Raw genomic sequence first — 25,594 nt, forward strand, 5'->3', positions numbered from 1 at the left:
GTTTTCAGTGTGTATTGTTTTTGCAGATTTCAGTGGCAGTTTCTCAGTGCTTTCCAAACCTTTTGAAGTTAGTTCTTATCAGTGTTTATTCAACTGCCTAACCCTCAATGTAGATAAAACCGTGTTTTTCCAGTGTTTACAAAACAGGTTTTTTGCATTGATTGTTATAAGGTACAAATGTATTTAAAAGGAGAAGTGATGCAGTGTGTGTAGTGTCTTTCCATTGGCAGTGTCTCCAGTGGACATCTATTAGACTGTTTTAACAATAGAAGGTCTGTGTATTGGACTTTCACTCATACTCATATCCCATTACCCTCTTTCCTGTCTCATTACCTCTTACACTCACTGTGTCAGGACCCGTCTGGATTACGAGACTATTAATGGATTAAAAAAGTAAGAGTGTTATATTCAAATGTTTTAATAAACAAATTCCATGACACAGTTGGGGGGGGTCATTCACGTAATCCTTAATGAGTATTATAAAATTGATTAATCATCAATAGAAAAACAATTGTTTACAAAACAGGTTGTTTTTTGCATTGATTGTTATGAGGTACATATTCAATTAAAAGGAGAAGAAAATACAGGGAGTGTAGTGTCTTTCCATTTGCAGTGTGTCCCCTGGACACATGTTAGACTGTTTTAAGTATAGAAAATCTGTGTATTGCACTTTCACTCATACTCATATTCCATTACCCTCTTTCATTTCTCATCACCTCTCACACTCACTCTGTCAGGACCTGTCTGGATTACAATACTATTAATTGATTTAAAAAGTAAGAGTGCTGTATTAAAATGTTTTAATAAACAAAGTCCATGACACAGTTGGGGGGGGTCATTCACCTACTCCTTGATAAGTATTATAACATTTTAGGGGTGGTCAACTCTTTCAACAGAATAGTATCTTGTGAAGCCATTAACATTTCAATTACACCAGGTTCATTTGTAGCATTTTATTCAAAGGTACCTGGAACTTGATGGTTTAAGCATGCTGACCTCGCTTTTCTGTAGTCTTTGCCTGACTGCATTAAGGTGGTGCTCGTGTTGTGTGGACATTCACAGCTGTTGAGTGTCCCCATGGGAAATGTCTCACTTTAAGTCAGTCGTGACCTGTTAACAGAAATCATATTGCATTCTGGCACTTTTTATGTTGTTGTTAACATTGTGACTATAATCTCCAAAAAAACAGAAGTAAAGTACGTTTGGATAAAAAGTCAGGATGAGCTAAACGCATCTTACATTACAATACAATACCTAGCAGTTATATTTTTGTTAGCATGTGGAACGTGTTCTGTCATGTTCACCATTGTCCAATGTGCATGGTGACAGAACTCTTTTCACAGGTACCTGCCACTACACATTGCAATGAATGTTAAATGCCTTGGATGTTTGGAAGTTGGCCTGCGTTCAATAATGCTGAAAAAGGAGGCTGATGCGTGAAAGGGTTTTACCTATTCTGTGTCTGTGTGTAAATGTGATAGTTCATGTTGTTCAAGCTTCATATAAGCCAATCATATCACCAGAATTGAACACTGCCTAAAGATCAAATATGGTTTTAACATTCCCAGAGTCTCTATAGTATATAACATAATTGGCTAAGACCTAAATCATGGTTCTAAACCCTTTACCTCTATTTCAAGCACACAAAAATGGAGGAAACTAAAGAAAGAAGAAAAAATATTATAATGACATCCCTAAACAAGAAAAGTCAATTAGAATAATCTTAGACCAATGATTCTCGCTTCTACTGTGTAAATAACGTTGCATTATGTTGGCTCTTTCAGAAAGATATAAAAATGGCTCTTACTCTCTCACTTACCTTTCTTTCAATTGCAGTTTCGGTTGTGGTTGTGCAGGTGTTTATCAGGATAGCCTAGAAATAGATGAGGAAATTGGATAAGATCTAGGGATAACATTTCCCCTTTCTTGGATCTGTCACACTCTTGGTTCTTATAGTCTGGACAAAAACAGTTTAATGGCAGTATTTGAGTGTTCCTGAAGCAGGTCCTGAGTAGAGGAGTCAGAGTATTAGTAGGGCATATGCATTGCAACAGATTGTGACATTGATCAAAATGCATTATTGTTCTTGTAGTTTGTGGACTATTGTGGTGCCACGAATTATAGGGCCTGATCCACAAACTGAACTTTGTACTACATTTTTCCCACCCCGACTGCATTGTCTCTGCACGCATAAGTATAGATTTCAGTACTGAATTTGGGAGGGAGTGGGTGGAAAAAGGAGCACAATTACTTTCAAAGGGAATGGGATTAGGGAGGAGTAAGGGGGGGTTAAGGGAAGATCATGGATGGGTTTAGGGAAATACATCACCCACTCAGACCAGAGTAAGCCTTGGGGGCGACGTATGTAACTTAAACGTGTGCAGTAAATTTTCACTCAGAGTTTGTGAATACCAAAACGCAGTACATTTAAACTAAAGTGTAATTTACTCAAAAGTGTAAGTTACCTTTGTGAATCAGGTACATAGTGTGTATGATCTTTTTTAGTTATGGGTTTTTGGCTTGTGGATTACTAGGAGTCTTAGATATTGTGATTTTGAAAGATTGAGATGTACTACAATTGATTGATTATCACTGTCTGTAAAGCAGTGAGTGGTTGGTCTCTACTGTAGCCCTCCTGTGCCTGGGTGGTTATCATTTCCATTGCTCTTGCTTAAGAAACAATCATGGAACATTGAGAGTGGTATATGAAGTCTGCACAATACCAAATATTTTGAAAGCACCATACTTGTGTAGAAAGTTCAAAGACCAAAAACAATTGATGAAGAGCAAGTAGAACAAGACAATAACAGTAAAAGTGGACAGCCAGTAGCCAAAATATCAAGTGTGGGAGTTCCAAACAAAAAGCATGCAGCTCCTGAGTGATTTTATTTAGTTCACATTCAACTGGATTTGCCTGTTGTCAAATTAAAAGATTGTCAATTCATTTTTGAAGAACCTATATGAAGTTAAGGTTATAAACAAACTGGAAAAATTAATACTGAATGTCATCTTAATGGACTGGTGAATTGACTTTCTGAAACAAAATCCTGACATTTGGAATTACTTTTTTTCTTTTTAGCGTGCAAAGTAATTCTGCTTGCTCTGTGCCATAGTTACTAGGGGGTTGAGGTCAGGTTAATTTAGTAACTTGTTATCCATCCTAACAAGATTGTGGTTATTACCTGGGATCTGTACCTAGCCCCCTTAACTAATAACCCAGGCACAGATTTATCAAATGCTTGCCTTGCCCTTCTATCATGCAAGGCAACGCAAGGTGATGCAAGTCCTTAAGTAAGATTTATTATGCCACGCAGAACCGCCCAGTGTGGATCTGTGTGGCATGGGTAATCTGAAGTAATGAAAGGCAGCGCAAGTCTCTGCCTTGCGTTACTCTGTATGGGGAAGGTATTCCATGGGTGGAGCGTGGGAATTCCCATGCATCCTACGATGGTTTTTGGTGCATTCCCAGATTTACTAAGAGAGGTAAACCTGGGAATGTGTTAAAACAATATGCCTTTCTAGGAGAGGCATTGCGAGGAGCAACATGTTTATTTCTTTTTGTTATTTGACAATGCCTCTGAGGATTTTTTTGTGCAGGAAGGTGTCCAATGCTCAGAGAGAGGGCAGGAGTGTGTCCTATGTTGATATCTTTGGCACATCTATGCTCTCTCCATTTGACACAGTGCAGTGCAGAAAAGTTGCCTTGCAGCTTTGCTCTGAGTCAAATGTTAGTAAATTTGGGCCATAGTTTCTTACAGTGGAGGTGTGTATGAGATGGAGCTTGGTGAAGGGGAAGCCGCACAGGGAAGTACATGTAGAAAGACAAAGTGAATAGATAGTGATGAAGAGGGAAGATAATGTGAGAAATGCTAATGAAGGATTTCAGAAAGATGGGGATGAAAAGGATGTAAGTGGCTAACTTAGGAGCAGATTTACTAACGACTTGCATTTTCAAAGCAACGCAAGCCCTTAACTGGGATTACTCCTTTCAGCATCACACATCGAAAAAGACAAAATTCATTTAAGGATTGTTTTTTGCGAGAAGATATCCCTTTTTCCCCAAAACAGTCCTGTCTGTAAACTAGGCACTCTTACACCATGATGCAAGAGTGTCTGTGTTAGCACTAGGCTGCACACAGTACTTCAGAGAAAGGAGGCAGTAGAAATACACCAGATCTTTGGAAATATGGTGCATTTCTTATGTCTACCTTTCACCAACGCAGCACAGCAAGTTGCCTCACTGCGATGTGTGAAATGCTAGTAAATCTGCCCTGACTGAGGGACTGCAGGGGATTGTGGTGTGAAGAGAATAATAGGAGTGGTTTAGGCACTCCTAAGACCACTACCCTTCCACAGAGCTTACTAAGATGCTATTTAGAAAACACAAGGTGTGCTTGGGCCACTTTCAGTGGATGTTGTTAAGTTGGTAGCTATTTGCCCTGTGTTTGATCGTATGAGCAACAACGCATAGTCAATTTGACAAAAGAAACAGTTATTTTGGTTTTCTCAGACAAAATGCTCCATGAACAAATGCACCTATTGCAGAATTGGTATCTTGTAGGCCACAGATTCTGATCACAATGAAAAAGCTCAGTGGGGTAATGGGTTAATGTAGCTTCACTTTTCATCTTTATGTAACCTTTAGGTTCCTTTGCTCGAGTCCCAGAAAGAAAGCTTTTTTCATACCCTCCTTGAAGTAATATAATGACACAGCAGTACATTGTTAAAAATGTGAAGCTCCTGGCATTTTGTGGATGTTTGTAAGTGTCAGTGTGTCTTTATAAACACATATTCATATAGCAATACCTGGAGCAATTGTTCATATAACTTTAATATTATAAACTGCTTTCCCTGAAACACCTTTATTATTAAATATCGTGGTGCCACAATTGTTTAGGGTAATATCATGTTAGAAAGTTGACCTGGGTTGGTGACTTTCCACTTAAAGGTTTTGCAACACATTCAATGCTTATCAAGAGCTTCTTATAGCCAAAACTTTGTATTTTCTGATATTCATTGAAATGATTTATCACGAGAAAGTCTAACACATTTAGCAGTACCATGTCACTCATACACCAAAACTACAGAAATATCACACAGGCAATCTGAAAACTCAGCAGCTATGAAAATATGCCGGTCGAAAAAATACACTGTTCCCCCATGACAACCTCTGGCCGCAGTGCAGAGGTTGTGCTGTGGGCAAGGACAGACTGGGTTAATAAATTGTTCCCGGCAACAAAATAAAAGTGGGCCCCATTAGTGAAACAGATAGCTAAAAAGTGCCTCACATTTGCAAATGAGGCCAGTTTCGAACTTGTAAAGACAAGCTGTATAGGTATTTTTCAAAGCATCGGAGACAGCATGCCATTGTTGTTGCTGAAGACATTGTTTGTGGTAATATCAAGGAACTTAATGGTAAACACCACCAGACCACCTGGCCATAAATCAGTGCCACAAACTGGTAAAAATTAGACCCACACATTGATCTGTCAGACCAGCCCATTGGGCACTGCTTGATTGGCTTTTAGGCAGGAGCGGCTCCTCCGCTATGGCAGAGGAGCATCGCCTCTCCCTCACCAGCAGCAGCAGCTGCAAAACATTTATAGTAAAAGCATAACAAACTCTGCTTAATATTTTTTTGCTACAAAAGATAAAAGGGGCGGGGTCACGGGCGTGACAGGGTGCACTCCCCCTCAGTGTGCATGTATGTTTGGCTGGCTGGCTCGGGCTGGCCAAACACATGCGCACTGTGTTCTATCCAGGCCAGCACTGTGTTGCTGGGCTGGAGAGAGCAAACACAGGCTCCCAGTCTGCCTGGGAGCACGCTTCCAGCCAATCCTAACGCTGCTCTCAGTAGCATCAGGATGTGCTGCAGGGCAGGCTGGGAAACCTGTGCCTGCAATGCAAGATGGAGCGGATGGAATGGTGAAGCTGCGGCGTGGAAGAAAGGTAAGTTTTATTTTTTATTATTGAATATTTTTTTGTTCACCCCCTCCGCCACCCGCCTTTAGGCCTATCCAAACCTGGCTGTGAGCTCACCTATCGTCCTTCCCTTAGCGCTGGCTACCATTCGGAAACAGGGCCTAGAGTGTTTAAGCTGAACTGTCGACTCCCTCCTAAAATGAGAAACGCATACGCCTACCATCTCGGCCTGAGCGGCAATTAATTGCATTAACACTGGTGTCTGACATAGCAATAACACTTCATTTAGCAGTTCGCCTCATTGTGTTTCGATTCCGCCTTTAGATTAATCCCTACATGTTGAATCAAGTTCTGAGCAGCATCGAAAATGTTCGGTAGAAAGCAGACAAAGACTGCATATCGGCTTCATCATATTTTCCAAAAATAACAAACGGCACTTTGCAAACGGGCAACCTCAGCTATTTTAGACATCAGGCGATGCCAGGTGGTTTATTGTGGCTGCAGGGCGTTTTTTCAAACCTCCAGTTATTAACAAATAAACAAGCCTTCTGCACTAAATATTGCTATCTTTAGAAAACATTATTAGAGTTTGTGGGTCTCAGTGTCACATCAGTGAAGTTGTTTTGCACTAACAGGTGATAGCTATTACTACATGATGCTCCGATATCTGTTGAAGCGTACTTATACCACAAAATGTGACAGATAAAGCAGACACATAAAAACAAGGAAACCCAGCAAGAGAATGCAGCAAAATTGAAGTGCTACTCAGTTTCAACCAGAATGGTTGTAAAAAGAGGGAGGTTTTGCATCTCAAAATCCTTGTTTTTAATGTAGTGTTTCATCTCCCCACTGATTTTGAGGCGCTGTATTGGTTGTAGAAATAGGAAAGACAGTATCTAACTCCTTTACATGCCCAGGGTGGAGATGAAACTGCCTCTGTACTACAGTTGCACATAGGACCTGATTACGAGTGCTTTGGTTAATTCCGACTTGTGTACCCCTGATTAGAAATGGGTCGAAATTTCGAGTTTGAGGTATTTAACACAACCAATAATTATAGGTTGCGTTAAATAACTTAACCTTAATTACATTTTGGCAGATCAAAGATTCTGACATATAACAGGGGAAAAGGGTACAGTGTTTACCATATCATGACGATTTTGGTTTGTGAAACCACCACAATTGACGTATTTCCCATATGACTTGTAATAGGTGTTATAAGAGAAAGCTCAAGACATGGCTCTTTGAGGAGTAGCTACTGAGTCGCAGCGACAACACCAGTGCTTGGATGCATTCTAGGGTGATAAGCCACACTTTACATATCTAATGATTGATTGATTATTTATCGCACCCAATAAATAATGTACCCAGTGGTATCGTTATTTATGAGGTGTGATATGAAGCACCTATACTTATAATCAGGGACAAACGGATACTTCTTTTCTTGCATGTGTATGGTCGAAAGGCCCTGCTTAATGGCCTCCTAAACTTCCCATGTGTTTCCTTCTAAGGCATGCTACACACAGGAGCGTGCCTCGTCAAGGTCCTGAGCAAATGTGAACACATCATCACCATCAAGATGGTAAACACCTGCTTCAAAATTAGCTGTATCGTCTACAAAGCCATCACAACCAGCACCCTTGCATATCTGGTTGACAAGCTCACCACCTCCACTTGCTCTCAGCACACCCTCCTCCAGGACACCAGCAAAATGAAAATGAAAATTTTCCAAAATAAAAAAAACAAGGCAACTCTTGTTCTCTATCTATGCACCTAGCTCCTGGAATTTTATAAATATTGACCATAACTGTTTCAACCCAGCACCAGTTTTGGAAGGAGTTGAAGTTCCATCTCTTTAAGAAGCACTACATCACAACACATCAACAGTACACCTCTTCTCTCAGAACCCAGCTACCCTTCTAATCATACATAAACTGTATCTTTGCTTTTGAGCCCGGACAGCGCCATGCTGCCTTGCGGCTCGGTTCACGGTGCACAAATCCCACACACATACATACATATCAGAAGAGCGCAGGCTTTAATTTTCACTGACATTTATTTTTATTTAGTTTTTTATGCATTTGTTGGTGAATTTGTAGAAACTCCTTTCCACTCCTAGTCAGCAAGTAGTAAAACAGTAGTTTAGAAGGATGTGAGAATGTAGCAAAAGTGAAAAACATTTCTCAAGAGTGCACAAATTTAGATCACTTTATATTTCCAGCTGCTCCCAAGTTAAATTTTTTCTGGCCAGGGGTCTTGGTTAAAGAGTATACCTTCTAGTTGCTTTCAGAACACGCAATGGTTCTGTGGGAACATCAGGTCTGGATTCCCTTTTCCATGTCCATTTTGAAGCCTTATGGGTAAACAATGTTTTCTCCCATCTGTTTTTTTTAAACTTTTAGACAGATTGCCGAACATGGTCTGCATATTCTTTTGATTCATTAGAAAAAGCAAGGTGTGGAGGCAGAGCTAGGTGACATCCAAGATGGCTGTATCCTACCAGTGCTCCTGAATGGTACCACTTATCTCAGGTCCCTGACAATGGATTAGGGGTCAGGTGACCCCAGCAGCATGAAGGGAGATTGGTGACACCCTTGCGGGCCCAAAGGCCAGCCCTGCTGACACCACCTGCTGTGAGCTGCTGCCCTGGCACAGACAGCCCATGAGGCGTGGCTAGTAGAATAATAGCAGCCAGGAGCCCATGGAGAGGTTGAGGTGAATGGGAGTACCGCTTTCCTGCCCCTGTACTACCAGACTGCCCTGCCTCGCCTTGGCACTGCAATGTGCTCTCACTTAGAGATGCTGTCCCGGGCAATATTGAATACCTTCAACAGAGGCACTTAGCCCAAGCTCCATACCCTCCATTGTTTCAGCCTCGGACAGAGCTCCAATGCCTGGGCCTGGGCCCTGATGGAATGTAGGTGGCCTTGAGGGTCGACGGCTACAAGCACACAGATTGGGCAAGGTGAATAGGTGTACTGCTCTCCTGCCTCCAGAGTCCCAGATTGACCCCCCCATCCATGGCACTGAAGTATGACCTTCACCAGAGACACTGTTCTGGGCCCTAACACCGCATCCCCACAGCAGTAGCTTGTGGCCCAGGACACTCACCCTTATCACTCCAGCATTGAATGAAGCTTAAGGACCTAAGCCTCACTGGATCAACACACCTGGGTTTTGGTTCACCAGCGGGCCTCTTCAGCCTATGTTAAGGGCTTTTTACATGTGGACAACACTGCTACCTTTGGCATATTGTGAGTAGGTGTTAGACCTGGCATTGTTGCTGTGGTTTCCCTCTAACGCTTTTGCCTTCAGACCTCCTATCTTTGCTGACTTCATTTTTGCTGCTCTTAGGGCTCTGCTAACAAGTATCAAAGTGCTTGCACTCTCTTCTTAAATGTATTGAATTGGCTTACACCCAATTGGCATATTTAATTTACTTGTAAGTCTCTAGCAAAATGGCACTACCGGTGCCCATGGCCTGTAAATTAAATGCTACTAAGGGGCCCACAGCAGTGATTGTGCCACCCCCTTAAGTGGCACTTTAAACACATCTAAGGCCTGCCATTGCAACCTGTGTGTGTGCAGTTTTAAATTGCCATTTGGACCAGTCAAAATTAGCGGCTTGCTAGGTTCAAACCCTCATTCGTAATACATATAAGTCACCCATATGGTAGGCCCTGGTTAACCCAAAAGGCAGGGTGCAGTGTATTAAAAAGGTAAATATGTACTTTTTAGTTTATCATGTCCCAGTAGTAAAAAATTTTACATTCATATTTCAATACTGCAAGGCCTACCTCTCCCACAGGATAACATTGGGAATACCTTTTACATTTTGTAATTGTAATTTCCAAATGAGAGCAGCTGACCCCTATATGTTTGGTGTCTCTAGAATCACACTTTAAAATGCTAACATGGTGAAGTTGGATTTTAAATTACAATTCTGAAAATACCACTTTTAGAAAGTTGGTATTTGCCTGCCTTAGCCATTTGGTGCCTGCAGCCTGTCTCTGGGACACATGACTGGGTGTGGGTGACAGCTAGGCTTTGTGCATTCCTGCTAGACATCTACAGACAATGGAGAGCTTAGGTGTGACTGGATGGGTCATCACCGGCAGGGTGGGAGGGAGGAGCTGGAACCAGTCCCACCTACACCTGAATAGGCTGTGTCCTGTCGCCACACAAAGGGCTGCATACCCCTGTAGTTAGACTGGAGCCAGGGCTATTGAGGCACATCACCTGTGCTCTTCAAAGGTGTGCCTCTAGAAGCTTCTCCCCACTTCAAAGGCATGCCTGGGAATATATACTGGACCTCAGGCACCAATGCTTCAGTACACTTCTGGACTTGTGGATACTCTGCCAGGAAGATAGACTGTTGTGCTGCTACAAGGTCTGCCACTCTCTTGGACTGCTGCTCTAAATGGACTTCTACCTGCTGCTTTCTCACCTGGGTGAAAAAGATTGGACCTGCATCTCTTGAACCAAAACCCAATGTGACTCCAAGGGTTATTTGGCTGGCCTCCTGATCGGAAGCCTCAGGGACACAACACGCTTCCATCCACCTTGCACCTGCATCTTGACTCTGCCATCTATGAGTCTACCCTACGAAGGGGACCCATTGCAAAGACCTGCATCATTGCCGCAGTCCATCGGAGCCGCCACTACACAACACATCCTTGGTGCGGGCCCTTGCATCCCTCGTCGACAGCCATCTCGATGACGATGGTAGACTCTGTATCACAGCCCTTTGGAACCAGTTCATTGCCTCGACTGGGCACTACATCCTTGACGCCGGACTTTACATCGCAAGCCCCATTGATGGGATCCTCTATGATGATGTAGTCCCTCGCATCGCAGCCTCATTGCATCTTGGAGCCGATGCATTGTTTCAGCTGCATGACACATCTTCAACACAGATCTTCGCAACGATCCACAAACCAGGATTTAAGGTTTTTTATTCAGCAGGCCTAACTGGGTCCCTGTAGCCAGCCCACTCTCCATTGCAGTCGGCATGAACGTGTGACTTTGTCCTAGTCTGGAGTGACCAGATATCCACAGTTGGCACTTTGTGCTTTTTGGAGCTATCTTCTGTCAAATCCTAAAAATGTAACATCTCCGGTTCTACTGATTGCATTTTTGTCACTTCGGTCTTATTTTATTCATTACATCTTCCTCTATGTTTCCAACTTGGTGTGGGATCCTTTTTGTGCGGTGTTTCTCACTTTAATACTGTTTGAAGTGTTGCCCAAATTGTGTTGGATTTTTGTTGTGTGGTGTCTTTCACTTTATTACTGTTTGAAGTGTTTCACTAATACTTCACACATTGCCTATAAGTGAAGCCTGACTGCTCAGTGCCAAGCTACTAGAGGGTTGATCACAGGTTCATTTAAGGTTGGCTTATGCCCAATCCTGAAAAGGATTGTGGATGACCAAAGCTCATACCTCGGAGAATCAACAGCCCAATTTCTCACAGAAGGCCCCAATGGGTCCCCCTTCTCTGTTGTATCTGCTACGAAGACAGCCACACCCTCTGACTCACTGAAGGGAGACTTGCTGGGTCGCCCCTCTCATCACACAAGACAGTGCACCTACCCTGATAATTGGGGGGTTCTGGCAGGGGGAGGGTTTGGGGTCTACTTGGCCTAGAGCACATCCTACCAGATCAGGAGGAGGACCCCCAGGAAACTACTAGTGTTGGCTGCGCCCACTCAGCACTGAGGTACCTGGATTCAAGCTCTCTGCTGTATGCCTTAGGAGTAGTACCCCTAAACTGAATGCTGACTAACCAGGGGCACGAGTGACAACCGGGGCCTGGTGGCAGATATATCCCATCCTCCCCCCTGCACTGTAGTCTGCACCAAAACACTACAACAGCACAGTCAGGGACCAACTGTGGTTTAAGGTTCCCGAACGGGGAATAAACCCCTAGACCTCCACACTGGTGGGCTAAACAAATGTCCCACATACTGGAAGACTGTATCCTCACCACTGCTGTCCTACAGGCTTGTGAATAATCTTTCACACACCACCAAGGCCAATGGAGCCCAGGTTTGCACACACCTGGACACCTGCACTCTGGACAATGGTGAGTGGTCCTCAAAGAGGCACTTCCTTTGACCGCTGGGATAATATTCTCAACATCTCACCTTTAGGCAGTCGGTTCATGGGGTATCTTTTCTTCTTCATACCAATGTCCAAGTCTGCAGTCCAACAGTGGCACTTTCTCTAAATGTCTGACTCTAGCCACATTGTCTTCCGACTGAGGGCATTTCAATGTCAATGAAATCCATCCTGAAGGAACTGTTGGCAATCAGATCCATCGTCTCCACCAAGGATGGCAAAATGTTGAACCACTCAGCTGAGGTCAAATCTCTGAGCCTTGAGGTGACAAACTTTCACACCTGCCTGGACTCCCTTGATCTCCAAGTGGAACAAATGGAAATGCAATAGTCTTCCCTACTGGACAGGGGCAGATATGTTGAATTCCTACTACATAAGGCCATAGACTGGGAAGCCAGGTCTAGGATGGATAACATCCACACCTTTTTAGTCCCTGAGGGAGCAAAAGGAGATAATATGTTGGCCTTTCTTAAGGGCCTCTTGCCCAAACTGCTGCTGCTCCAACTTTCTGTGTCACTGGAATTCTATAGAGTGCACAGGGTGTGATCATGCTCCACAACTGCTGACCAATTGTCCCACCTGATCAGCACCTATGTCTTCACAACCAACAGGCTAAGGGTATCGGAAAGGCAGCAAAGCAAGCATCATCTCCGCTGTTCTTTATTGACCACCACATAACTGTTTCAATGGATTATCTCTCAGGCACTAATTCCAGATACAAGAAGCTCCTGCATGTTCCTGACCCTATGCCTTTGCCTTTGATGTTGAGATCTTAAGAATGGACTACCAGACCTGGCACGCATGCAAGCCACCTGCGATGGAAAGACAAGACAATATACAGACCCAGAGTACCTGGAATCCTTCCTGGATCACATTGATGCTTCTTCCATGGACACAAGAGCCCCATCCATAGCACCCACCGACTCACCATCAATCAGGTCCCTACCCCGTTCTCAGTGACACTGCTACCACACCTTTGAGTCGAGGTGCCAGGAATCAAATTGTGTTGCCTTCAACCAAGTGGAAGAAGCCCTGACCAAGGACAGAGAAAAAAGATAAATCTCACTCATGTCTTAAGTAAACGCAGTCCGGGGTGGGGGAGCCCATTTCCTGAATACACTATTGCTAGACTGACATTGTTAGGGGGCACTTGTGGCACAGGACTGCTTCTTCCAGGTGCTCCTTGCCCCTGTGTCTGACGTGGTGGGGCTTTCAGACACCTGCTGTTTTAAAGACCTGATGACTCCTTTGCTTCAGGCCACACCAGATGGAAGAACAGCACAATGGATGGATGGAGGTCTACCTGTGTCATATAAGGGACTGGCTTGATCTTATATGAGTAACTACAGCCTCTTCAAGAACCTCCTCCCCCACTTGAAGCCATCCAAGCTAGCCTGCACATCTTAGGGAATCTTCCTGGCCCTCTGACTCTTCACTCCTCGTCTCCGCCCCAGAACCTGCTGTACTCATGGCCCCTGCTTTGATGGCAAAATTCAGCCCCTTCCTTCCCCACTCAGAGAGGAACACCTGTACCCTAGTTTGCTCCCGCATTGACTCTGTTCCCCACAATACTTCTCACTCTTAGGGGGATCTCTCAGAGTGACTGCTGCCAAGTGCAGGTTTTTTTTGTCTCAAGACACCGCAGAGGTTTTCCCTCTCTTTCTCAATTCACCTGTCCCCTTCCCCTCCCCTCCCTCTTCAGCCCCTTCCCTGTCCCCCAACCATAGGATGGCTCACCCTCTAGATTCCACATACAACCATGTTCTCATTAAAGTCTACTTGACTGTAGACCCACATTTTTCTCTGAGGCTTTTTTATGCACCTAACCCTTATAAAACCTGCTTCCTAATCAGCCTCTCCCAGATGCTTCTAGCCTTCGGACACATGCCCCTACTTTTGGGAAGCAACTGGAACCTGGCCCCAGACCAGCTCTTAGACTGCAAAAGCAGACTAGATCTCTCTACTGGGCTGGATAGGGCATTTCTCTGTGTCGACTCATGCCCTGCTAGATGTATGCCACCTGCATGGCTCCAATTCTAACATCAACTACTTCTTGCTCCAACACCCATTTCTCTCCTCTGTCACAGGCTGCTCCATCCTAAAAGCATCTATCATGGACCATGGTATGGTCCTCTTAGACCCGAACCTCGGCCTATTTAACCTCCATTTGCAAAATGGGGAATGCAGGCGTGCACTTATTCCCCACAAGACCGCAAAAAATGCCCTGTGGGGCCACATCCGATTCTACATAACAGACAATGACAGATCTGTTGATTCTGCTAGGACCCTCAAGGTTGTTAGGAAGGTAATGATGAGAATTGCTGCCTTCTCCAAACACCAGACACAGGTAACTCTTCAGACACTGAAAAGAGCGGTTAAAGCAGCCCAATCCCACTACTGCACAATGTATGAACTAGCAGTGATGCACCTGAATACCCTCCATACTGAAATGGCCAAAAAAACGCTAGTGAAGTTACAGTGGTGGAAGTTTGATCATGATAAAAAGGTGGGCCAGTTGCTTGCTTTCCAGGTGCACCAGTGTGAATCACAATTGGCAATCCCATCTGTCCACAATGTCTGCATCCGCAGTGTGTCCGGTACTCTCTTGACTCACCGCCTCAAAATCGTACAACAGATCTCAGTGTTCTACTTGAAGCTACACCGTTGCAATTCAACAGACTCTCTGGCAAAAATGGTGCATTTACCATCCCTCATAGATGAAGGACGGGCATACTTAGAAGGTGACATCATAGAGGAGGAAGTGGTGGAAATCATTTTAGAATTTTCTAACGCAAATCCCCAGTTGAGGACGGACTACTCAGGGAGTTCTATAAAACGGGCAAGCCCCTACTACTCCATCTCCTCACATAAGCTTATAGGGAAACCATGGAGAACTGCACATTGGGACCGATCTCAAACAAAGCTACTATCACAGTTATTCCCAAACAGGGAAAAGACCCACTGGACTGAGACGGCTATTGGCGAATCTCATTACTTAACTTGGATCTCAAAATCCTTGCTAAAATCCCAGGCCCTGATTTATACTTTTTGGGGCAAAACTGCACTAACGCAGTTTTGCACCAAAAAGCTTAGCACCGGCTTGCACCATTTCTGTGCACCAGCTGGGCACCATATTTATGGAATCGTGCAAGCCAGTGCCAAGGGTAGGCTAGTGTAAAAAAAAATGACATTAGTCAGGTGGGGCTGGCAGTATGGAAGAAGGGGGTTTTGCACCAAAAAATGACGTTAGGTAGGTTAGAGAAAACAAAAATGACTCTAACCTGCCTAGAGTCATTTTCTGATGCAACACCATCCATACCACATGTCTCCTGTCTTAGAAAAGTCAGGAGTCATGCCTACCACCCAATGGCCAGCACAGGGGACCATTGAACCCTCTGCCAAGTATGAGGGCCCATTTCAGGGCCCCCTAAGGCACTGTAATAATTAAAATAAAATACTTACCTGTACTTACCTTGAATGGGGTCCCCATCCTCCGCTGCCCCTCTGGTGGGGGTGTCCCTGGGGCCTGGGGAGGGCACTTGTGGTCTTATTTCAAGGTGTTCCACCATGGAAATAGGCCCACAGGTCCCCTAACGTCTGTCCTGACCCAGGCATTGAAAAATGGTGCAAAGCAAGCTTTGCCCCATTTTTTGAGCCCTCCCGTGCACCATTTTTGCATGAGAGTATAAATATGGTATTAAGGCCATATAGGTCATTTTTTGCAAGGGAACGCCTACCTTGCATCTCATTAAGGCAAGATAGGTTTCCACATCCAAAATATGACTTTAACTCTAAAAATCTGGCTCTAGATGGCTCTAGCGCCAAAGTATAAATATGGAGTTAGTTTTGCATCAAATTAGAGTTTAAAAAAATGATGCCAATTCGATGCAACAGAGTATAAATATGCCCCCTAGTGTCTGCACTATCAAATGTTATTCCCCAACTCCAGCACAAGCTAGCTTTGTCCCTGGTCATGCTTCTTGCAATCACCTACAGACCCTTGCCCCTTTTCTGTGGCATTTCCGGAATGATATGTAGGAAAGGATAGCCCTCTGCTGTTCCCCGAACGTCAAGGGAATCCCTATAGGGAATAGTACAGTGAAGGCACTCCTTTACTCAGATGATATACTCTGTCTCCTCTTTGACCAAGACCCGTCACTAGCAGCTGCCATGTCCATCATAGACTGCTTCTCTGACATATCAGGATACAAAATAAATTGGACAAAGTGCAAGGCCCTCACACTCTCCAGGGGGGACCACAAAGACATACCACTGGGGACAGAACATGCGCTTAGTAACAGAGGGACTTCAGTACCTCAGTATTCGAGCAAACACCAGCCTCAGACTGATGGTTGAGGACAACCTACCCCCCACAAACACAAACCAAGGTTATTTCTTCACAGTATTGTTTTAACTTTTCAGAGACCCTGCTTCAAACAATGCGCCAGATGTATGAAAATTGTTTGCACTCGCAAACGGTGCGAATTGCAAAATTCGGCCGCTTGCGAGTGCAAAAAAGTGGGCTGCGATGCATGAAAGGCATTCGCAGACCACAAATAAGAAATCGCAAAAAATGCGATTTCTTGCGTTGCAACCTGGTTTGTGCGAATCGCAATTTGCGATTCGCAAAATCCACATCGCAAGGAGATGCTGCAAAAAATCGCAAATTGCGATTTTTCACACATTGGCATTTTGCACATGCAAAATACCATGAAAAGAAACCAGGTGGGAATCTGGTGCAAAATTTAAAAATGCATTTTTAAATTGAACATGTAAAGCACACATGCCCTTTTGGCATGTGTGCACCTTGCAACTCCCCCCAAAAAATTTGGGGTGCAGCAGAGGGGGCCTTAGGCCCCCAGCATCCTGGGCTTTTGCATTTCCAAAATTGCGATTTCTGGTTCAGAAATCACAATTTTGGAAATGCAAAAAATTTGCAGCTATGGGCCAGCAGGCCCATAGCTACGAATGGGGCCGGTATCGCAATTTGCGATTCGGTAATAGTATTTACGATTTTTAAGAAATTGCTATTACCGAATCGCAAATGTGATACATGGCACTTTGCGAGTCAGAAATAGCGATTTCTTAAAAATCTCTATTTCCGAATCACAAAGGGCCGTGATGATACATCTGGCCCAATGTTTGCGAATATCATGAGGCTTGAGATAATTTAATGATTTTTTAAAGTGTTTACATCAAGAGAGACAGAGTGTAAAGAAGAGCCCAAGACTGACAAAAAGGAATTAGCTAAGCAGCCTAAGGTACCCACCAATACAGAATGCAGCATTATATTTATTTTGGAATGTGAATAACATTATGACAGCAGAAATCTGCTTTTGTGGATAGCTTGCTGGCAGTGATTTTCACTACTAAATGCAAGAGACTGATGAACAGGATTGGGCTATATATGGATGGGGGTCCTTGAACAAATAAAGAAAAGCTTCATATGACATAATACAGAGTCAAAACCATAAACATTTATTCAAAGCTAAAAAACATTACAGACGACAAAAAGTAGTCAGATTTGAATCAGCACCAATAATGTATAAAAATAAAGCCAATTGTGAGAGGTCATAACATAGGGGAATTAGCAAAAATATAGTTAAAAAAAGAACCACCATATGTCTACTCTGTTCAAGGGAGAGTCTAAATATAATCAGAGAATAGACCAACATAGAGGCTTTTGAGAAGGCAGTGAAAGGTCTGAGTATACATGAAATAGCAAACTGACATTTGGATTCCTCAGTTTAAAAAGAAAAGAAAAGTCTCTAAGTACACTTAAAATAAACAGAGTATCATACCATTTGCTTTTGTGGAAGTGAGCAAAATGTGTGCAGAAAGTCTTGCGAAAGTCTGGCACACATTCCAAAAAAGGTGCATTTTATAATTTCAAACAAGTGAAAAGCTGTACACTCGACAAGGCATGAAATGGGATCATAGGGCTGTGCTAATAAAGATACATGACAAGAACCAGTTAACATTGTAGAAATTGTGCTACATAAAATGAGATAGCCTAGTAAATATCTACACCATTAATAATCATTGGACATGCTTTATCATAAAAACAAAGTAAATGGCATTACAATAGAGAAGCAAATAAAAAAATAAACAATTTAAAAATGAATGAAGTACATTTGTGGCCTAAGCAGCAGAAGGCCTTGCAAAATAATGTTACTTTTGCGGCACATTTACAGGCACATGGCTCACTTTTCTGGAAACACAAATTAATACATTTTATTCAGTACAAGAAAACAACATTGTAAAATAAATCCTATATCGGCTATTGTATGAAAAGCAAAAACACAGAGATGCATGAATGTAGGAAGCTTGTTCTTGCAATTTTAAAAGTAATATTTTCTTCAGTGACTTTAAAATGGCTTTCAGTGCAAGCAGGCCAAGGCCCAGTATATTAAGGGACTGATTTATACTTTTTTAGCGCCTCATTTGCGTAATTGTTTTACACAAAAGCAGTGCAAACTTACAAAATTCAATTATATTTTGTAAATTTGTTTGGCTTTTGCATCAAAAAATGACGCTAATATGGCCCTAAAAAAAGTATAAATCAGGCCCTAAATTTACAGCCTAATTATGCTAATTTCAACACATTAAAATAAATATTATTTTTTAATTAATAAAAACTCTTCCTCATTGGCTTAGGCACTATGAAGAATTTAGAGCCAGGAAGGGACTTGACATTACTAAATCATGGGATAAAGTGGACAATGAGCTGTGACTTCAGTTTATGGTACTGTCCAAGCCAATATCAGTCATGTATATGGTGAGCAGGCTTTAATTACCCGACATGCCTTTTTCAGATATCCACAACGGGATGTGGACTCACAGTAAACGTGGCCTCAGTAGTTCATGCTGGAATTCCAACAAAGGTGCCTATTTCAGGTCCTCATGTAAATTTAGGTTTCAATGCTCAAGTTGTAAAGGGAGACATCCGCTGGTCCACTGCTCTGCTGGGCAGGGCAACAGCAGCAGCCAGAAAGGCAGGGGAAGTATTAAAGGGAATGACATCAAACATATTTGGAGTAAATGTAGAGACCCTGGTGCAATGGTTTAAACAATGCCCAAAGAAGGTGTATACAGAGAAGGTCAGAAACATGTTTGTTGCAGAGTTTTAAATTTCATATGCAGAGCTGTGTCGATGAAACTGGGTAGATAATTTCAAGTCTGTGAAAGGATTGTAGGATGGTGTTCACATAAAAGTGATGAAAGAGGAATAAGCAGATAGAATAGCATGCCCCTTTAGGGAATCTTCCCATTCCAACAATTATGGTCTTCTGGAATTGTGCAGAAGAAGACATAAGGGGAATGCAGGCTGATTCACTATTTGTTGTGATGAGAGGGGGAACTTATCAACAATTTCACTGCGTGAGAAGCATATTCAGTTTGTTTACACTGGTATTAACAGTTGTAGAGCTAAGGCAGAGTTACGATGTCTTATCTTATGTAGATTGATAGAGTGCATGGCTAGCGTGAGCCTTCCCCACTCTCTCTGAGTAACCAGTAACAGGCCTGTTCCCGTGTACCTCAGCTAGTTGGTGAAAAAACAGGTTTTAAGGAGTTTCCAAAACTTATTTTCATTGGATTTGTTCTCAATCAGCTAGGCAATGTATTCCACAGTTTAGGGGACATATCAGAAAAGGATCTACCTCCCCACATGGCCTTTTGGAAGTGGGGGACCTTCAGCAGGCCTGTAGCCTGATGTAGGTTTCGAAATGGGAAAGAGTGACACGCAGTTGGTGGTTCGCATACTGCCAATGCACCTGCCGAATTTGCCTAATATAAAAACATTTGTCTATGACAAGAGAGGTCTCTTTGAGGTTACTTTAGTCCTGGGTTCAACCCTACTGGTCATACTGTCAAGGGAACAACAACACCCAGGCTTTTGTTCTCTGCTGTAGAAGCAGTTTAAACACCTCTTCAAATGCTAATTTAGAAATGTGGAAGCACAAAAGCAAATTTAGTCTCAAGGAATTTCAGGTAGGGAAAATATATCTTACTCAAAGTTACTTTTTCTTGCTATTTATTAAATACCAGAGTTCACCATTGAATTGGATTGTTAACTACTAAAAAGAGTGGTTTCATTATTTTTCTAGCTTGGCCCATTCCTAAGATACAGTATTAGGATTTTAAATCTGTACTCTAGTTTTCTACATAAAACAGCTATGCCTGTCACAGTGAGAAATTGCTTTTGGGTGCTAATCACTGTAAGGATACGTTAACGTAAATTTGTTATCACACATTCTGCCTTGTGAGTGACAAGACATACATAGGGTTGACTAATTAATACTTAAAAGGCAGGTGTTGCCCTATTAAAATGGTTTATTTTGACAGGTCAAATCGCAGTGTTTAAACTGCCATAATCAGACTACATTTTGAGGCCTGAAGTCATGTTTTCATTGCCACTGTAGTGCATGGCACAGTATGTGCTGAATTCCCCTGGTGGCATTTAACTTCCAGGCCCTGGGTACACGTTATACCATATTCTATGAAGTATACTAAGTTCATCATGTTTAAATGAAGACCACAAGTCCTTCACCACTGGTCATCAAGGGTAAAGTGCACAGAATTCTAAAGCCAGAAAAAATATCGGGGCAGATTTATGAAAAGACCACATATTTTGTACCCCTTAGCGCCCCCTAATGCCACCATGTGTGCGCTGTATTTAATATATGATGCACCATGCAGTAGTTAGGGTGACTAGCATCATAATTTTTGCTGCAAGTCCAATGCTTTGCAGGATTTATCATAAAAAATTATGACGGTAATCCTTCAAAGCACCTGAGGCCCATTGTAATCAATGGGAGCCTCTTTTTTATGCTTGCACTTAGCATCTCATAGATTCCTTTGTGCCATTTTTACAGTCCCCCCAGCACCAGAACACCCACCCTTGCATACATTATGACTGGTGCAGGCATAATGTGGCGCAAGGGGTTACAAAGTGGCGCAATGCAAGCATAGCGCACTTTGCAAATATAGCGAAGTGTTTTTGCCCTTCCAAACACCACGTTAGCGTTAAAAAATGATGCTAATGTGGTGCTGGAATGGCACAAACCCTCCATAAATCTGGGCCATATTGTCTAGCAAAAAGCAAAAAATGCAGGGGGACCATGCAGAAAAAATGGGTGCAGTCTTTCTAGGACAAATAAAAAGTAAAACATTTCACCCAGTAATAAACCTCACAAAATTCTACAATTTTGTAACCTATCATCATTTCAAGAAGCAAACAATTTTTCATCTCATGGACTCACTTCTAAAAGCTGATGGGATGGTCTGTCGGGATATTGAAGATTCCCATCTAGTGATCCCAAGCCACAGTTCTTACAGAAAATGTTTTCCTTCTCAGTGGGGAGACTCATTTTTCCATTTCAAAAGTCTTCCATTTGGTCCTTCTTTGATGTCCTGGTCTTTACAAAAATCATGAGACAACTGGTGACTCAGTTAAGAGCTCAGGGAATAGGATTGATCGTTTACATATATGATATAATTCTTGAATACCAGAAAACAGACCTTTTACAATCTCAAGTGTTGGTCTATGTTCAAATGTTACAAAATCAGGGTTTCTTGATAAACATAGGTGAATTCCTCTCTGGCACCTTCAAACTAGATGGAGTTCTTGGGTTTCCTTGTCAATTCAGAGAAATCTATGTTACAGCAACCTGAAGGAAAAGTTGCAACACATTAAAAAAATGTCACATTTATTTTTCAGACCTCTTGCACACCTTGCAGACCGACTAGTTTCTTCTATACTGGCAATTTTTCCAGGGCTTCTTCTTTATTGAGCCCTTCAGAGTCTTAAGATTCAACACCTTTGAAAAGGTTTTTCTTACACGGATACAACAAACTTGAGTCAAGAATCCCATTTAGTACTATAGAGGTGGTTGAACCACCTAGATGCATGGAATAAAAAAGCAATTATCTCTTCCCTCCAGATCTTGTATTAGAGTCTGATGCTAGTCAGACAGGTTGGAGCTCAAGGTGTGGTCAGTACAAGAAAGGGGTACACAGTCAGAGGAGGAGTCATCCCTGCACATAAATTATTTATAGTTGCTTGCAGGATCTTTTGCAATCTGCTACTTTGCCAAAAGCAAAATAAGTTATTCCATGCTTCTGTGAAGGCCAGGCTTTAAGCAGTAAGGTGTTTTAGTCATTTGGTTGGAACAAAATCCAAACCATTGTCAGAGCTCGCCAAAAAGTTCTGGGTGTTTTATTTATAATGACTACTTTTGGCTGATGTGGAATTTCTCCCAGGTAATCTGAACATGTTTACAGACTGGTGTTCCACACATTTCTAAGATTTGAGTGATTGGCGGTTTTACCCTACAATCTTTAAAATACTTTTTGCGGCAGATTGCTTTGCATCTAGATTAAATGCACTATGCCGCTCTTTTTTCAGTAGGATGCCGGATCTTCAAGCTCAAGCAATAGAGGTGTTTCGTCAGGATTGGTCCCTACACCTCAATTATGCCTTTACCCAATTCATCATGGTCACTCGAGCCCTGGCTCAGTTACAGTGAGGAAAAGCTTCTCTGAAATTGGTGACTCCTCTATGGCAGGCTCAGCCATGGTTCCCCACTGTCCTGGAATTGTAAATACATTACCCAATCCTAATACCAACTTTTCCAGTCTCAATGCTCAAGGTCAATTTCAGAAAATTATTCTAGATCACTTCCAAGTATTAATGGTTTGGAAGGCTTTGAAAGAACCCCAGGTATTTTGACTGTTCTGCTCATTTGCCAATCCTGAGCTACATGAACCATTGAACTTCATAACTCTGCTAGAATGATATAGAATAGCAGGTGTCTGAAAAGTGATTCAAATCCTTTTTAGCAGATATAGCTTTATAAGTAACTTCACTTCTTGGCTTCTCTAGCATCTCGAGGGAAAGTGTATAGAACTATAAACACTTATTTCTTCACAATTTCTTCAGAACATGAAGAGTGGATGGTAGGCCTGAATGAGAACATGCACTCATTTGATGACTTTTAAAAGGAAGTAGGATTTTTTAACCCTCTGTTACCAAATGACAATACAATTTTGAATTTGTTGTTGGCCTGAAAATAATGATTTAGCCATGAAGTTATTATCTGTAACACCAACTGTTTTGTTATGTTTGGTTTCCTTAAAACATCTATCTGATGTCAAAGCTTTGAATGTTTCTTCAGTTCAGTATACCCCTTCAAGCATCCTTTTTCCAGGTGTTTAAAAGAAACAAAGCTAATCTAATGACTGTTCATTTTCCTTACTTTTGTTGCCATCCAAAACTCTGTGTGAGAAATTGCTTTAAAGTGTACGGTCAGAAAACAGCAAAATTGTGAATGTCCTCTTAAGTTCAACTCATTATTTAATTCAGAAAGCCTCAAAAATGGGTGTCTTCCCTTACCTTAGCTCACTGGGTTGAATGGATTATGACTTAAGGGGGTATCTATACCAATTGCATTTGGGGTACACTAAACGAGATGATCTATGGCTTGAAAGCTTTTTTGGCAGGAGCTAGTTTAGAGAGCATTTTTAGATTGGCAGGCTAGCCTATTATTATTGTCACTTTTTAAATTAAAACTATTCCTTTTGGCTCTAGCTCTGTTGCAGCCATGTTTTCAATTAACATAATCAGAGCCTCTGATCCTTTGATAAAATTGAAATTTTCCTAGTTTTAGTGAAGAAAGGTATTGCTTTTCTTAAAGACATAAAGGCAAGTTTTATCATACCACTGATTGTCACTTTTTAGTCCCCCCTACTTTTTTCCATAGTGCCAGCTAAATCTACTACTCGTTGGCTTCAGTCGGTTTCCTTTAGAATAAAATGTCAAATCCCATTAGAGTCGACATACAGAGACACTTCTTTTGGGGAAAAAGTTCTACCTCCCTCTTACATTTTACCAAACATTTTCATGTTATGTTTTGAAATGTTATGTTATGTTATTGTTATGTTAATGGATTTATATAGCACTACAACTCACTCCCAAAGAAGTATACTGGTGCTCAAGATAACACCTCAGATGTAAGAAGAACAGCAAATTTGCTTAAAGAAATCTTAAAATTGAATAGATTAGAAAAATCGGTCATGAACAATGAGTTAGAATAGGGTGGGGTTAAGTAGGAGATTGAAAGACCATCATTCCTGGTAGTTCAAACCCAACAAGGTAGTGTCAGCTCTGTATTAGAAGATCTAAGACATCTTCGTGGATGATAAAAACTTACTCTGGATTGGAGATATATAGGACCTTCTATATACAGGGCTCCTGGGCATGACAGAGAACTGGTGAAGTTTCAAAATGAAACATTTCCTGATGGGAAGACAATGTAGCAATCTTAACAAAGTTTCTGAGGGAGAGCCACTGGGAAGATTACGTATGAGGTGAGACAAGTATTCTTAATTAATTGTAGTCTAGCCAAAAGTGCCACATAGATGTCAACTAAATAGGGCTTTGTCATATTTTCGCCGGGTTAAGTAATAGTTTTCTTGGAGTTAGAAAGAAGCAAAGGGAATGCTTTTCTAAGCAATCGGAAAATCAATCAAGAACTAATTGTTTTGTTAGAGTTTGCTAAACACTTATTTTTACTTTTCTGATGATGTTTAGGGTTGTTCTGATTATTGTTACATTATTGTTGATCAGCTCCTGTAAGAAAAGTGGCTTGTGCTCCAGTCAACAGTGCTCATGAGTTACCTGTTCATTTGTTATATGACATTTGGACATCATCGTGGAGTTGTTCCCCAGTGTTTCATTGGAACTGTAGTGGTGTTTTTCTTGGCTGCAATTTCACTAAAGGCAAGAATAGAATGCAAAGTAGTTACCTCAGTATTGCTGGATTATGCACAAAGCTCTTCCTCCTGTTCTGGATTCAGAAACCCCGTGCACAGGTGAGACGCCACAACTCGTGCTACTTTCACTAGAGGTCGATGGGATCTTTAGACTCAGTGAGGAGTGTGGTAATCGTATTCATTCAACATAAATCAATAACACCAAAAACAAAAACAATTTTAAACACCATGACCAATTTGGCCACGGAAACAAGACTCCAAACTGAATTACATTTCAAAGCTTTATCTCAACCACGAAACCAATGTAACATGAATGATGTGCAATACTACATGAAAACCATAGGCTAACGAAAACGTCTAAAGAGACTAAGCCTACTAAACATCAATATTATTAAACATTCTAAGACAGTGGTTCCTAAACTTTTTCGACTCACAGCTCCCTTGATCTATTGGCCATTGGCCACTGCTCCCCGTTATATCCCTTTTTTTATGGGTGGAGAGACGAAAGTCAGGCCTCTGGAGCACTTCAATTTTTCTCCCTGAAAATAATTGGGAAGAAGCCGATAAAGGGCTTTTGTGAGAGGGACTTGTCTTGAGTGACTTGGAGTAGGCACTGCCAGTAACCTGCTGCTGCAAGCCAGTGCACAACATTTCCGTCACACTCTTCCTGCCTGCCATGGCGCTTTCTCCTTGCTCCTGGCAGGTTAAAAGAAAAAAGCATATTAGCATTTTTGATATTGATCCTGCGTCACCATCCACACTTGCAAGTCCCACACAT

The 25,594-nt window shown here is 42.1% G+C and overlaps 1 long non-coding RNA gene across 2 annotated transcripts in view; it reads left to right on the forward strand.

Annotated features, from left to right (window-relative positions):
- The first annotated feature begins 5,795 nt into the window (after positions 1-5,795).
- LOC138259239 (uncharacterized) overlaps positions 5,796-25,594 on the forward strand; it is a 183,954-nt gene continuing 164,155 nt past the window's right edge. For both annotated transcript variants that reach the window (XR_011198692.1, XR_011198693.1), the window contains exon 1: positions 5,796-5,949. This is a non-coding gene — a long non-coding RNA (uncharacterized lncRNA). The remainder of the gene's footprint in view (positions 5,950-25,594) is intronic.

This window comes from Pleurodeles waltl, chromosome 2_1 (assembly GCF_031143425.1).
Source record: "Pleurodeles waltl isolate 20211129_DDA chromosome 2_1, aPleWal1.hap1.20221129, whole genome shotgun sequence".
Taxonomy (NCBI): domain Eukaryota; kingdom Metazoa; phylum Chordata; class Amphibia; order Caudata; family Salamandridae; genus Pleurodeles; species Pleurodeles waltl.